General features: G+C 33.8%; 1 long non-coding RNA gene across 1 annotated transcript in view; it reads right to left on the minus strand.

Moving 5' to 3' along the window:
* LOC306667352 overlaps positions 1–14,916 on the minus strand; it is a 75,097-nt gene that overhangs the window by 12,580 nt on the left and 47,601 nt on the right. The window lies entirely within an intron of this gene.

Genomic DNA, 14,916 nt, shown 5'->3' on the forward strand with positions numbered 1-14,916 from the left:
AAAATACCATTTAGTCAAAAAAGGTATTCAGTGGCTGTTTCTTACAACTGAGATGAGACATCATTATGACCCCTTCAAAGCCTTTCCAAATTTTTTAAAACTAAAATTATTTACTCAATAGGTTGTAACTGCCTTTTCTGAGCCACAGTAATCCATCATGTGAATAAATATTTAGACAATATTTTAAATGTGTACAATGTACTTGAGGGAATGCCACAGTTCCAGGCTGTCATGTAAATACAATCTGATCAAAAACATTCCGCTTGTACAATAAAAGCCCAGCTTGTAACACAACAGTTCAGCCAAGGAGAGAAAATTGATATCCAGGAAAACTGTTAACAGTGGAAAATGACCACCAGTTACATAAACAGTTGTAATTTTAAGAAGTTCTAAAAGCTGTTTTTGTTGAAACAGACATCACATAAAGAATACACACCTAACCTAAATAAATATTAACAACATTTCCTAAAATTTACCGGTTGTGAAAAGATGATATATTTATTTAATAAGCAACATTATGCAACAGAAAAAAAATCAAGTAGCTCTATATATAGGCTGACTGACATGGACCAATTTCTAAGGCACTCCTTTAAAAGCAAAAAGAGAAATGCAGGATACATCAAAATGCATTGTTACCATTTGTGAAAAAAATTACATATATGCACATATGTTTATACAGACATTGATTATTTCTAGAAAAGTACAAAGAAGCTGATTATTAGATTACTCACTGAGAAGAGGAAATTAATACTTTATGCTTCCTAAACCTTTTCATGACAACACATACATAGAAACTGGTATCAATTATTATATGGCACAAGGGACAAATGGAGAACCAGCTTTCCCAGGCTTCATTCTGCTTTCATTGGATGCTAAATCAAGACATAGCAGTCTACCAAGTATTGTGTATTGCCTGTTTTTAAAAATTAAAGTAAAATCAAATAAGCCAAATTGGCCATGTAATGCTTACAAATGGAGAGTAGAAAAAAATAGTTTTTGCGGTTTAAAAATCTTTAAAAATTAGACGTTGCTAGAAAAATCTAACTTCACAGTAAACGGTACTCAGATAATCCCTCAATCTTTCTAACTAAAAAATGTTGCTGATGGTAATAAAATTTATAGTATACAGACCAAGAGTCCTTAAACTAGCATTGCTTGCACAAGCTTCCCCACACCATGATGTATTTCACTATGCTCCTAGTATTTCAAAAAATTTAAGTGAATTACATTTTTACTCAAGATAAGGATGCTAAAATTAACCCAAATGTTATGCATGACTCTGCTAAACTTTTTAAATGTCTAACACATACCTGTACACAACAGGTAAGTGGAGAAATTGTAGCTGAAATTCATTTGCATTTGATTGGAAAAGAAAGATACAACATGCTTTATTTTTTACTTTAATGAATGCAATTTGTTGGCTAGATAAAAATATTCAAAAGATGGGGGGAACTAAAAAGAGAAATTCTTGGTGGTAGTGCAGGGCTAGAGCTACTGGTGTTACTCTGACCTCAAAGAATGGAGGATGTGTGCTAGTTAGCACCTTTCGTTAAAAAATAAAATAAAATTTAAGTTTCTTTTCCACTCTTCAGAAGGTTCTTTTAGTTTGTTTTCATACTGAAACTATGTAATAGGTAACTGTATTAGTTTTCATGCAAAATTTATGCCAATAATTGCATGTTACACATTTGGGAATTGTTTGTTTATGATGATAGGTAACATGACTCAGGAATTCCAAGAGAACAGGAGGAAACCAAGATCAATGTTTAAAAGTAGCTGGTGAAAGATTGGCACTGAAACAAAAAGACAAAGAGAAGCAGCTCTGGGTGGCCAGAAATAAAGAGATGGATTCAACACTTTTCCCAGTAAGAAAAATATTCAACATTTCATGAAGAATAAGGAGGATTCAGAGGCATTGAGATATTCAAGAAGGTCTTAATACTGACTCCTACTTGGCTTCTCATGTCTTATAATTCTGTCAAAAATATCTCTATGTGTGCCAGTACTAAGACTTCAATGATTTAGTCATCCGAAAGCTTTATAAAAGGCAGGGAAGGGAAACAATTGATGCAAATATTTATTCATAGAAAGAACTGAAGAAACTATAGCCATAGGATGAATAAAGTAGTAATCTAACCAATTAAGGATGAAACCCTGATCTAGGACAGTAGAAATGAAGATAAAGCCAATAGAACAGATATGAGAGAGATTTATAAATTAGTATTCATTTATTTTTGTAATTAAGATAAAGAAAGGAAGAAAGGAAAACCGAAAGGACTGTCAGGTTTGACGGTTAGGCAAGTGATTGACCACCAAGCTACACCTCAGTACCTTTAACTTTATTTTGAGACAGGGTCTAAGTTGCTGAGGCTGGCCTCAAACGTGTGATCCTCATGCTTCAACCTCCCCAGTAGCTGGGATTACTGGCATGTGTCACTATGCCTGGTTCAACAGATATTTTAATTCTTTCTAAATGAAATCATAAAATAATTTTCTTTTCAGAAATCACACACTGATTTAAAAGATGTATACTAGCGTGTTTTGCCCTAACAGATCTTAAAACATACTATAAAGCTGTGAATGTCTTTAAAAAAAGTGTGTGACGTGACGCCAGGCTCAATGGTGCTTGGCCTCTCCATGCAGTTCAAATGACTCTTGGAGAAAAATGGTGTGGCCATTTGAGCCCATCATTTCTATCCTCAGAGAGTATGTGAGAGTGCTACCAGAAAACTTACTGTGTGTCATGCCTCAGACATTATAAACAACTCTGAAAAATGTTGTTTCCATTCTCTCTTCCCCTGTGCCATAGGGGTCTCCACTGTGCCCAGAAACTCAAAGTGGGAGTTAACTCTCATTGACATATTTTCTCTTCAGACTGTGGGAAGTCCAGGAGTAGGGGAGGTTAACGCCTACTGGGATCAACTATTTTATTTTTCCATGTAGCATGTTTTAGAAGCCAAGTGTTTTGCTGGATGCAGGGACACATGACTATAATCCTTTCAGCTCCAGAGACTGAGGCAGGAGATCATGAGTTCAAAGCCAGCCTCAGCAACTTAGTAAGACTCAGCAATTTAGTGAGACCCTGTCTCTAGATAAAATATTTAAAAGGGGAAGGGATGCTGAAAATTTGACTCAGTGGTTGAGCATCCCTGGGTTCAATCCCAGGTACCCAAAAAAAAAAAAAAAATCAAGTGTTTTTCCTTCTTGGTTGTATAGGCAAGTGTCAAATTATCTTTTGAGTGATAGCTTTTTTTGAGTCAAAAAGTATACCCTATTTACCACTTTAGAATTAGTATGGACTTGTGGTGGGAACATGTATTATTTATAGGAGAACTTTGTGGTACATGCTGTCCCGGTATGCTTGGCCTAAGCTGTTATCCTGGGGTAACAAATGCTCTGGGATCAACTGTACTCTGAACTCTCTTCTTATATTCTCTAATAGGCTTGGTTGTGTATTTCACTATATCATGGTACTGATGTGTGTCTCCTGCCTCAAACCAAAAACCAAATCACACTACCAAACATAACTACAGTTGCACCCGGAGAAGAGAAAACCTGGGAACTAAAGAACAATTTTAATCAACATACAAAAGTCTGTCAAAATGAAAACTCACACCTATAGTATTTTATGTTTTGTAAAGCCCCACACATATTTTTAATCCCTATAACAACCCCATCCTATACGTGTGCAAATCTCAATGATAAAGTGGCTTAACCAACAATAAAGAAACCACTAATTTGTGAGACAAATCTCAAGCCTATCATATGATATCCAGTGCTATTTTCTTTATGCTCTACTACCTAAGAAGTATTTTATACAATTTCTGAGTATTCAATCATAGATACTAAAAATTTTTAAAGAGCCAGATTTGTGCTGGATTTAAGAAGATTTTTAACTGCTAAGATTATTCAACTATCCAATAAGCTACCACAAGTAAAGATGAGTAAAATGGTCAGGCTGAGGCTACATGGCCATCTGCTGAGCAGGCCACTGAACTGGATGACCTTTAAGATCCTTTCCAATTCAGAGATTCCATGATTCTGTGGTGATAATGATGCTGTTTCCTCCTGTTGCCAAGTAACATGTCTATTGTTTTTCCTGCCTGTCACATACAGCAATGGCAATAACTATCATGCCATGACAAATTTATATCATAGTGTCAAATTAGCAATTAGCATTCTCAAAGTTTCTTACTTCTGTAATATTCAGATCTTTTCTAAAGATGCAGCCCAAATTTCATTTCAAAACGTGTGAAAAGAAAATTCCTTTGATGAATGACATACCCTCAAGCAATATCCCTAATTCCTTCCCCTTTCTTTTCCCTTCCAGCTTCATCAGTCACACCCTCCTCAATCCACCATTGCCTGCACTGATTAATAGTGACTCATTCATTCATCCGCTCATTCTATGAACATTTATTCATCAGATCTACGTGCAGAGAACTCTTTCAAGCTAAGAAAATGCAAAGTTAGATTTAGAATGTTACTAGCTATCAGATAGGTAGAGCTCAAGAATCAGTGCACATCAATTTAACATGTATTTAGTAAGCACTAGTAATCTAGTTCAGAGCTACCACCAAAGATAGATAGGTTTATTCTTCAAACCAGGTAAAATGACTTTATTTAATTTTTTGGCTATGAAGCAAATGAAGCCCACCACTGTACAGAAGGTACCCAGTGTTAAATGTAAACACATATAGAAGACAGGCAGATATATACATATAAAACGTTTACCACTATGAAAACTTTGTTCTTAAGAAAGCCCATGTCAAAATGTTTTGAGTAAAAACACTATAAATATCATTTGTATGTAATTTGAGTAATTCCATCTTCCTATGTAACAGTCATTAAAAATAGTTTTCAAGATAGTAAAATTTGCCAAAACCTTACCACTTTAACAACTGTTTTAATGTCTCTGTCCAACTGTATACATGTTCACCAGTCATCCCCCATTCTGTAATTTTCTTAAATGTTTTAGTTTTTGGCAGGAAATTGTGAAAATAATCAACTTCTAATTACTTAATATTTATTTTAAATTAAATATTTAATAAAATAAGTAAAATTTAAGGTCTAAAATGAAAGGTTTATTAATCGTTTACATAAAAAATTAAAAGCAGTAGAATATTAGTGACTAACATTCTTTAAACTTTAAACGTCATAGTTTACAAAACTCTGACAAAGAGAATTTAACTTAAGTTCTATGATGGTGAGAGGAGGAATACACTGTTACTGTTCCTACTTTACCAAAGAAGAATTAAAAATGAAGGGCTTAAGATCCATGGATCATATGTGATTGAATTGGTACTCATATTAAAAAGCTGTGTCAAGGGGCTCTGATTGTGGATCGGTGGTAGAGATGCTTGCCTAGCATATGTGAGGCACTGGGTTCGATCCTCAGCACCATATTAAAAAAAAAAGGAATAAAACAAAAGGTATTGTGTCCATCTACAACTAAAAACAAACAAAAAAACAAAAACTGTGTCTAGGGTTCAATTCTCTGCTTTAACTGGAAGCCACCATTGCACCTTTCATAGAATTTAACTAGACCACCTCATGTTTGGAAGTCCTATGAGCAGTTCAAATTGCAAGAGCCAATCTGAACATTAATAAAGTTTAGTAGATAATAAAAATGTTCTTTCCTTAGTGGAACAACCTTTTCCTCGCACTTCATTTAAAAAGCACAGTTATATCATGTTACTCCTGAACTTAAAATAAATAAAAAGTAACTTACTATATAGTGCATTTTGCACTGATGATTCAGTGTAAAATACTTGGCTACAAGTAAGTATAAACACGTTGAGAACTCAGAATATTTCCGAACCAGCAAGGCTCCCTCAGAGGAAAAAAAGACAAACTACTTTAAATGAAGCAGTGTAATAATTGGAGGTCTTCTCATTCACATTAGATTAAAATCTAGCCTGAGTCTATGGAAGTGAACTTTTATCAAAGACTATGCATATCAATTCTTTAACATGCCAGGAAATACTTTCATACTATTTCTTTTAAAATCACATCTGTCATGGTTAAAAACTTTACTAATATACAATTTGTGATAAACTTCTTGAAGTCAAATACTTAGGAACTAAGAAGTGAAGTTGATGCTTATATTCACTTTTGTAAAATGAAAGTCATCTAAATACTTAACCACTGTTTTTTAAAAACAGGTTTAAATACTATAGTCACACAAGTGGTGAGTCAAAGGTTTATCTAATTGTTTGCTTAAACTGCCCCACACTCATACAGGATTACTGTTGTTTACCAAATATTTCTGGCTCTGTGTTTTTGGACACATAGCAGAACTGAAGGTCTCTCCCTCTTTGAAATCATGTGAGGCCATGTGAATCACTTTTCCAGTGAATGTGAGCAGAAGCTTTAGGAGCCAGTATATGAGTCACTGTATTCCCTTTCCTCTGGTAAAGCACCACAAAAGCATATGTTCAAACGAAGCTTCTAACAACCTAGTTTTCTCAGCAGAGAAACCTAACAACTTATACTGGGATTGGAACCTGAGTGAAAATTAAACTGCTGTTGTATCAAGACAAGGCATCCTGACCAATACACTAATTTAAACAGTCCTTTTTTTTTTTTAGGAGTTTTGGGGCCAAATAAGAAAGAAAAGAAAAAAAAAAAAAAAAAAAAAAAAAAAAAAAACTAAATCACCAAAGAATTGAATGGTAATGCTTTAAAATACCACTCTGATAAATTATGCCTTTTAAATAAAGTAGTACTATAGTTTATTTTAAAATGGCAAAAAGATTCTTCATCATTTCTGGAAATATGGAAGGACATAGTTTGACTTTTCCATATAATTTGGAAATGGGCTTCTTAAAAACAATATTTTAATTTTTGTTTCTCAAAACGCTTTCTTCTCAAGAATATCTCAAAATTATATTTAATTTTATCTTTGAGTAAGAAACATCTGCCTAAAACTCCAGCATATACATTATATATTAACACTGAGGAATGAAGACAGACTGCAGTTGAGCACCAACCAACGTCAGAAGACAAGAGTACTTTGAGTTTAAAGCAGTTGTCATACAGCAAATGCTAATCAATTCCTTTCGGAGAGTTGAAGTCAACATAAAAAGTATAGTACAATGTAAAATTTAAACCCTATCTTTCCCCAACTATTCCTCTTGAAATAGACCTTCTAAAAATGATTTTAAATGCTCTTGTTTATTTGAAATTTCACCTCCTTACTTCAAATTAACACTTTAAACATTTTTGAAGGTCCAGTATTTATTTGGAAATTTATAATATCATTAAGGAGATGGGTATTTATCTACAAACAATATTATTTCCAAAATATCTGTGCTTTCTAAGTTTAAAACTGTCAATTCTAAATAGAAGTAGAATCTAATTTATTAACCAAAAGAAATTTATAAAACACATATAAACTTCCTAAGTCACCAGCTATAGAAACTTCCATCTGAATTACTTTTTTGGGAAATAACACCTTTTTTTGAGAGGCTCTAGTAAGAGGTTCTTACAAGAATCTGTTTCTCTGTTGTTATATAAAGAGTTTACTTCTCACAGCTTTTCAGGATTAACCAGGCAGATTGCCTTGTGGCACTGGTTGAAATATTCCTTCCCTACTGCTGCTTCCAGAGGGCTTGCATGGAGCTCCGTCCTGTAACCTCTAGCCTTCTCAGTGCTTTCCTGTCTCTTCCAGAAAAGTAGAGAGACTCATCTTATTAGGAAATATGAGTAGTTCTTTTATTTTTCATTTTGCTCAGAACCATACAGGTAATAAGGGTAATTTATTGAACCTCTGAAGAGACTCTCCCCACATAATTGAATTATCCAGTGGGAGTTGTCCACAGCAAGATTCAAATTCACTCAAGAACTTGTTATATAGCTATCTTTACATAAACCAGACCTCAACCTAAATAATTTGCAAAAATCTTACACAGCTTGGTTTGAAAACTAAATATACCTGGGGAAAACACACTGCATGCCATAGAACCGGGTGCTGAACATTGGCATGTCACAACAGGTTACAAGTATGCCAAGATGCTGATCCCTTCCATCCTCAGGGTGGCTGAAGGAGCCTGGGGCAGTCAGGGCCTTCAGACTAATCACTACCAGTCACAAGTTAATCCAAGGTGCTATCCAAATTTCCTCACTTCCTACATGTGCTGTGGCACAAATGTTGTTGGGAGGCACCACCACAAAAAAGTATTAGCTGAATAAAAAAGGTTAACTATGACAGCTTAGTTACCTGCAGTGACATGGCACATCCTATTCAGGATGTCATGAATGGCTATAGCTATAAAATGATAGACTATTCTACTGTGAGTTAAATTCTAGTGTGTGATTAAATTTTAATACAGTTTGCAAATAAATACTTTGGCAATTTTTCTGTATCTAAAATAAGTAAGTCTCAATCGGTCCTCACTATGTGAAAATCAAGAAACAGGATTGTGAGGCCTGTGAAGAGTCAAGTCAAGGGCAAACAGTTCACTTCAATTGACAGAGCACATTTTTTTTTTCTGGGAAGATATTTGTCTCTGCTTATTAGCATCACCTCTACTTGGATTGCAATTATGGAAATATATAATAATTTTTATAAATTAATAAAACTGAGATCCTTGTCAGATGGACTCTAAAAAACTAAGAAATTGTTATGACTAACTTCATTATTTTATGTAGAAAATATGCACAACAAAAGTCTACAGGATTATACATTTTTGAGCTCTTCAAACAAGTTGTCATACAATCTTGATTTAATATTCTTAGGCTTCAGTTACTTTATCTGCTATTTGAAGATTACAGAGCCAACCAAATCCAAATGCTGTTATAAGGACTCAAAAAAAGAATACTTTTAAAGGCTATAATATAACAAAGATGTTAAGTAAAGACTATTCTGCCTAAAGTATATTGTTGCAGAATATTCTCCCAGCTACCAAAAATCTAATGAGTGTGGCAGTCTAGCAGTTGGTAAAAAAATTTATAATCTGCCTAGCACAAAGGGATAAATGTGTGAATAAAATGGGTATAGGAAAGTTTACAAAGTACAATCCAAAGGAATAAACTTTCTAATTTTATTTAGTATATATAAAAGAATGCTTACAGATCTGGGCAGAAGCTGAACCTGGTAAAAGGAATTGTTCCCTGCAACTTTCTGCACAACAACCCTTCTCTGGATCACAAGAATAAACCAGTAGATCCTAAAAAATAAGAACAGGATCTGGAAACTAGTATCAATGTTTTATCATGGGAAAGATAATCAATCTTTTCATCACTTCAACTTTCATGTGAGAGTAATAATACCCAGCAAAGAATTGTTTTAAAAATGAAGATATGTAATTGTTAGAAGTATCTGGGCCTATAGTAAGCCCTACAGTGTTAGCTATTTTTATTTTTCAGTATTACCATACATACATATGTCCTGGTAACCCAGGTAATCCTATACATATACTCCTGGTTAACTACAGTAAGCTTACAGACACAGAAATACAAAATAAACTTTTTTAGAAGTTAAAGTCTACACTTCTTTGATGTTTCCTTAGTTTTAAATCTAATGCTATTGTCGCTGCTGCAGGATACCACACTACATTCTCTCCTTATGTACCCTTAGGCTGCCCTTAGCTATGAGTTCCTTAGACTTTGTTTTTGTTGATCTTGACAGTACAGAGGCATACTGGCCAGGTATTTTGTGGATGGTCCCTCAGCTGAGACCAGCCTGATATTTATCTCCTGATTAGAATGGGATGATGGGTTTTTCAGGAATGGAGTTCAGAAGATAAACATGAAGATAACTGTTGACACTGACCTTGCAGATATGGCTGAGGAGGGGTCTCAGGTTTCTGTACTATAAAGTTAATTATTTATCCCCCTTTCTGTACTGCACTCTTTGTAGGGAAGTCACCAGGCTTAGCCCACAGTGAAATAGTTGGGAATTATATTTCACCTCCTTAAAGTATCCACATAAATTATTTGGAATTCTTATGTAATAAAATGTCTATCCACCCTTGTTTATATTTTTACTTATTTATTTGGTATGGGTCCATGGAAATTTATTTTAGTTTTTTTTTTTTTTTAAACACGGCCTTATTTTCTGGCATCACAACAGTTCCACATTGTATATTTCCTGCTCTGATCCTATAATCAATATAATTTTTTGAAATATTCCATTTTTTTTCTAATTATAAAATGGTATTAGAAACCAAGATACAAGAACTAGGTATGTTTGTTGGTTTTAAACCCTCTCAGTTGGCAGAGAAAGAAATGCATGTGTGTATACTATGCCGAGTGTATATACACATCTATAAATAGTTCTATATGTAACCATCTGTATCTACAAGAAGCTAAACTAAAGATTTTTATTAAGCTAAAGCTAATGTTAACATCTCCAACTTTAATTCAACACTACATGGGCCTTGCCCCTTGCTTATCAATACATTCTATGATAAGCTTTTTCTCAACACCTTATCCCATTAAAGCAGGTCAGAATTAGTTTTTTTATCACTAAAACTTCTCCATGTGAAACTGACCATTCAGAACTAAATTTTAGCCAAAGTACAACTTAAATGAACTGAATAAAATTCAGAAAGTTTACAATGCAATGTATTTAACAGGTATACCAAAAGTGCCTGTCAATTTCTGGTCTTTGTGGGTACTTCATGACCTCAAGTTGATTGAAAATGTCTTTCTCATCTAAAATTATATAAGCAATGTACTTGTTTAATTCTTCATAATACTCATCACAAATACCAAAAATGTATTCTCTAAGATGTTAAACAAGTAAGCCTCCCCAAATTTCCTCTAAATCTGAATGTTAGATTCACATTACAGTAATGAACCCAATGTTCACTAAATGTTCCTCCAACTCTCTTAATTCCTATTTCCCTATCTTTAAAATTTACACATGATGTTATACTCCTTAGGGTAGAAATACATTAACACAATGGGTAAATATGTGTCAGTTTTTTTATACTTTGGCATAAAACTACTAAATAATTCAAGCTGGTATTAACTTTTTTAATAAACCTTGATGAACCTTGATGAAAGGCAAACTCATAAAAGTCACTGTTTTTCAAAAACTATTTTAGAACTATGAATTTAAAATTCAAAATGGGGTCCATCTTTCTCACCATTTTAGCAAACTCATTTGGATTTTTAAGGTTGTCGTAAACCTATAAATTATTAAAGGAATCACAGCATCCCTGATTCACTGAGGAATAACACTAGCTCATTATTATTGTCTAAAGATAATAGTCTATAGTATCCTCTGTAAAAATAAAGGTATAGACAAATGAGACTACATGAATAATTCATTATAACAGGTTTGATATTGCTGTTATTTCTACGGTTGCTTTTAAATTTTCTTTTGCGCTGATGGCTTAGACTCATTTAGTAAATGTTCTTAAAATTCTTGAAAGACAAGCTGAAGTTCATTTTCTCTAACAGCCTCAAAAGGCTACTGTCCATTTTTAGAAAGCAATAAAAATTTAGTCTTGAAATTTTTTTCTTAAATAAAAGCTAACATATTATAAACTATAATTAAGTAAATTGTAGAAAAAATTTTATTTTTAGTCTATAAACATAATCACCTTTTAAGTGAACCATATTATAAATTGTCCCTTATCTGAAATGATTAAGACCAGAAGTGATTTGGTTTGGGATATTTTTGGATTCTGGAATATTTGCATATAAATAATAAGACCTTGGAGATGGGACTAAAGTCTGGATACAAAATTAAGTTTTGTTTCATATGGGCATTATACACATAGGTTGAAGGAATCTTTTACATTATTTTTAATGTACCTGGGTTTTGACTGACCTGTCACATGAGGTCAGGTATGAATTTTGCACTTGTGACACCCTGTCAGTGCTAAAAGTTTGAGATTTGGAAGCATTTCAGATTTCAGATTTTGAATTAGGGATACTCAAACTGTACCATCTATTTCAATCTCAGCCAAAGCAGAATTCTGAAAATAAAATGTATAGAAAAGTAAAGATTTAGGTTATTTGAAACTTAAGTTTGCAAGTCATAAGGGGAAAGTAGAGTTCTCCAATGGCATAAAGAAGGGTTACATCAGTGTTGAGCAAAAGTTCTTCAGAAACAAAAAAACATGATGAAATAAAACCTATTTTTCTAAGGTATTTTAATTTGGAGATAGAAGGAAGTACTATGAAGAACGGTGCATATGTAATACATTGGTTAAGGCACGTAGTCACAGAAATTCTGACCCACAGTAGCAATAAGAGAATGTCAAAGTCACCTTCCAGCCAAATCCTTCTTGTGCTAACCCTAAATTGTGTTGTATCCTTGATAGGCCTCTTTTATCTGGAATTTTATTTTGAAAAAGAAGAAAGGAACTATGAAAGAAAGATATTCAAGTAAAATGCTGTGAAAATTTTGTAATTACCTATACAATTTCTTAAATATATATGGTGGCACACCTCTTCTCTAATTATCAGTGACTGAAGCTGAGAACTAGGAAGGACATTAACACATGTGCTTCATTAAATAGCAAACAGAGAGCACCATAAAAACATCTATGAACACTGCCATCATTTCATAAGTGAAATGATTTAGATTTCGCAAATAAATTTTTCAAAGTCAAAAACATTTAAAACATCTCTCTGAGCTAAAATATAAGTCAGTGAACCTATGGCATTATATATATTAAATTTCAAAGGTATTTTTAATTTGTATTGGTAATTACCAAGAATCTTTATTAGATCACCTATATATTTCTCATATGTATATTTCATCTAAATAAGTAAAACATAGTTCTTTCTCTTAAGACTTTACTTTTAGAAAATTAAAGTGTGAAAGAAGCTGAGCGGAAAGTGAATATATTCTAAAACCTATACTGTTCATGACAGAAAAAAATATGCATACCACACATTGCACAGCCAACAGCAATGAAAATAGCACCTCTGGGTTTGTTATTCTGGTTCCACTTAGATTTTCTCTGCCTTTTATAATATTAAATTTTGCCTTTACCTACAAGTAGATTTTAGTCTTAACTTGAAAATAGATACTTAAAATCAGAAGCAAAAGATTAAAATGCTTTTATTCCCAAGTTAAATTTCTAGTTAGTCATCAAATTAGCAGTAATTTTAAAGCAATAAAATTTTATACTACTGAAAATCAGTGTAATGTATTTCCACATTGCTAGAGGGATTAGAAATTGTTATATAACTTTTCTGAAAAGAAATTGGCAAAGTGCTCCATGCCTTATTCCATAATTTCACTGGTAGATACAGACCCTAATGAAAAATTCAAAAATTGGACAAAGATATATGTATGAAATCTATTAATAATACCTTTATAATAGGGAAGAAAGGAAATCAATGTAACATTATGAAAGAATCAAGTAACTTTGTATAAATACACAGAATATAAATTCACATGGATGGTCATTAAAAACTTAAAGTTCCATTTGTAGTCAGAAAGCATATGTGAAATATTGTTAAAAATAAAACAAAAAGGATTATACAGGAGATACAACTCCCAAACAGTTCTGTAAGAAACTGTGAGAAATGTGTCTGCAGGACACACATCTATTAAGTTGGTCAAACCTCCAATTTTTCTCCTTCCCTTCCCTCTTATACCCATTCTAATTGCTATAACTTTCCACCAAAACAGCCAAACTGGATGTCACTGATGATCTTAAAGTAACTAACTAACCCTGGACGTCTAAATTTCAGTCCCCATTTGACTTTGTGTATCAGCATCATTTGACACAGTAATCATATTTTCCTCTCTAAAAAGCTTTCTTCCTGGCTTCCAGGACACAACAAGCCTTAGGTTTTCCCCATTCTTTTGTGACATATTTCTGTCTGATGTTCCTACCCACAAACCCTTTCCTTCTATGGTCTTCCCCATCCCAGGAAAAGAAAATATTGCCCAGTGGGCAGTAAATCCTGATTCAACCTTAAACCTTCTCTGTCTTGGATGCCATATTCAATTCATCAGGGAAGATTATTCGTTAAACCTTCAAATTATTCCTCATAATTTCACCCTTACTTTTTTAGATATTTTTTTTTAGTTGTAGATGGACACAATACCTTTATTTTATTTATTTATTTTTATGTGGTACTGAGAATTGAACCCAGTGCCTCACACATGCCAGAAGAGTGCTCTACCACTGAGCCACAACCCCAACCCCTATTACTGCTACCATCTCTTATTTGGATTCTTGCAATAAATTCCTAACTGGTTGCATCCTTGCTCCCTTCCTTGTCTTTCTCCTTTCTGTTTCTAATAGAGCAGCCAGCATGATAATTGTTAAAAGGTACAATGATTTGGAAAATTGTTCCCTAAAGGTCCACATGTTAGAGGCTGGGCTCCCAACTGAAAGTACTACTGAGAGATCATGAAATCTTTAAAAGGTGGGGCCCAGTGGAAGATCTTTAGATCACTGGGGGAGTGCCCCTGAAGGGCACAGTGGGACCCCAGCACTTTCTTCTTCCTCTTTTTTTCACTTTCTGGTTATGAAGAAAGCAGATTTGTTCTATCATTGCTCCTGCCTTGCTCAGAGGAACTAGGCCCAATGAGTATAGACTAGCTCCAAAACCATTAGGAAAATAAACCTTTTCCTCTGTATAAACGGATTACCTCAGGTATTACAGTAAGAAAAGCTGACGCAAGAGACAAAGCATATGTGTTACTCATCTAGCCGGGACCCTCCACTGGCCTACAAAAATCCACACAGTCCTATGTTCTTTATGCCTCATTCCTCATTTCTAACTCCTGCTACTCTTTCTTCTCCCTTCCTTTCTACACCAGCCATGCTGGCCAGCTCGCCATTGCTCAAAACTTGCCAAAAGCAGTTACCTGAAGATGTTGGTATTCCCTCCATGTTAGCATACTTTCCTTTCAGATAACTACAAATATCTCTGTTTCATTATGCTAGAGGAGTTAAGGCTGACTCAGTTTTTTTGACCTGAATATTGGCA

The sequence above is a fragment of the Sciurus vulgaris genome, assembly GCF_902686455.1.
Source record: "Sciurus vulgaris genome assembly, chromosome: 8".
Taxonomy (NCBI): domain Eukaryota; kingdom Metazoa; phylum Chordata; class Mammalia; order Rodentia; family Sciuridae; genus Sciurus; species Sciurus vulgaris.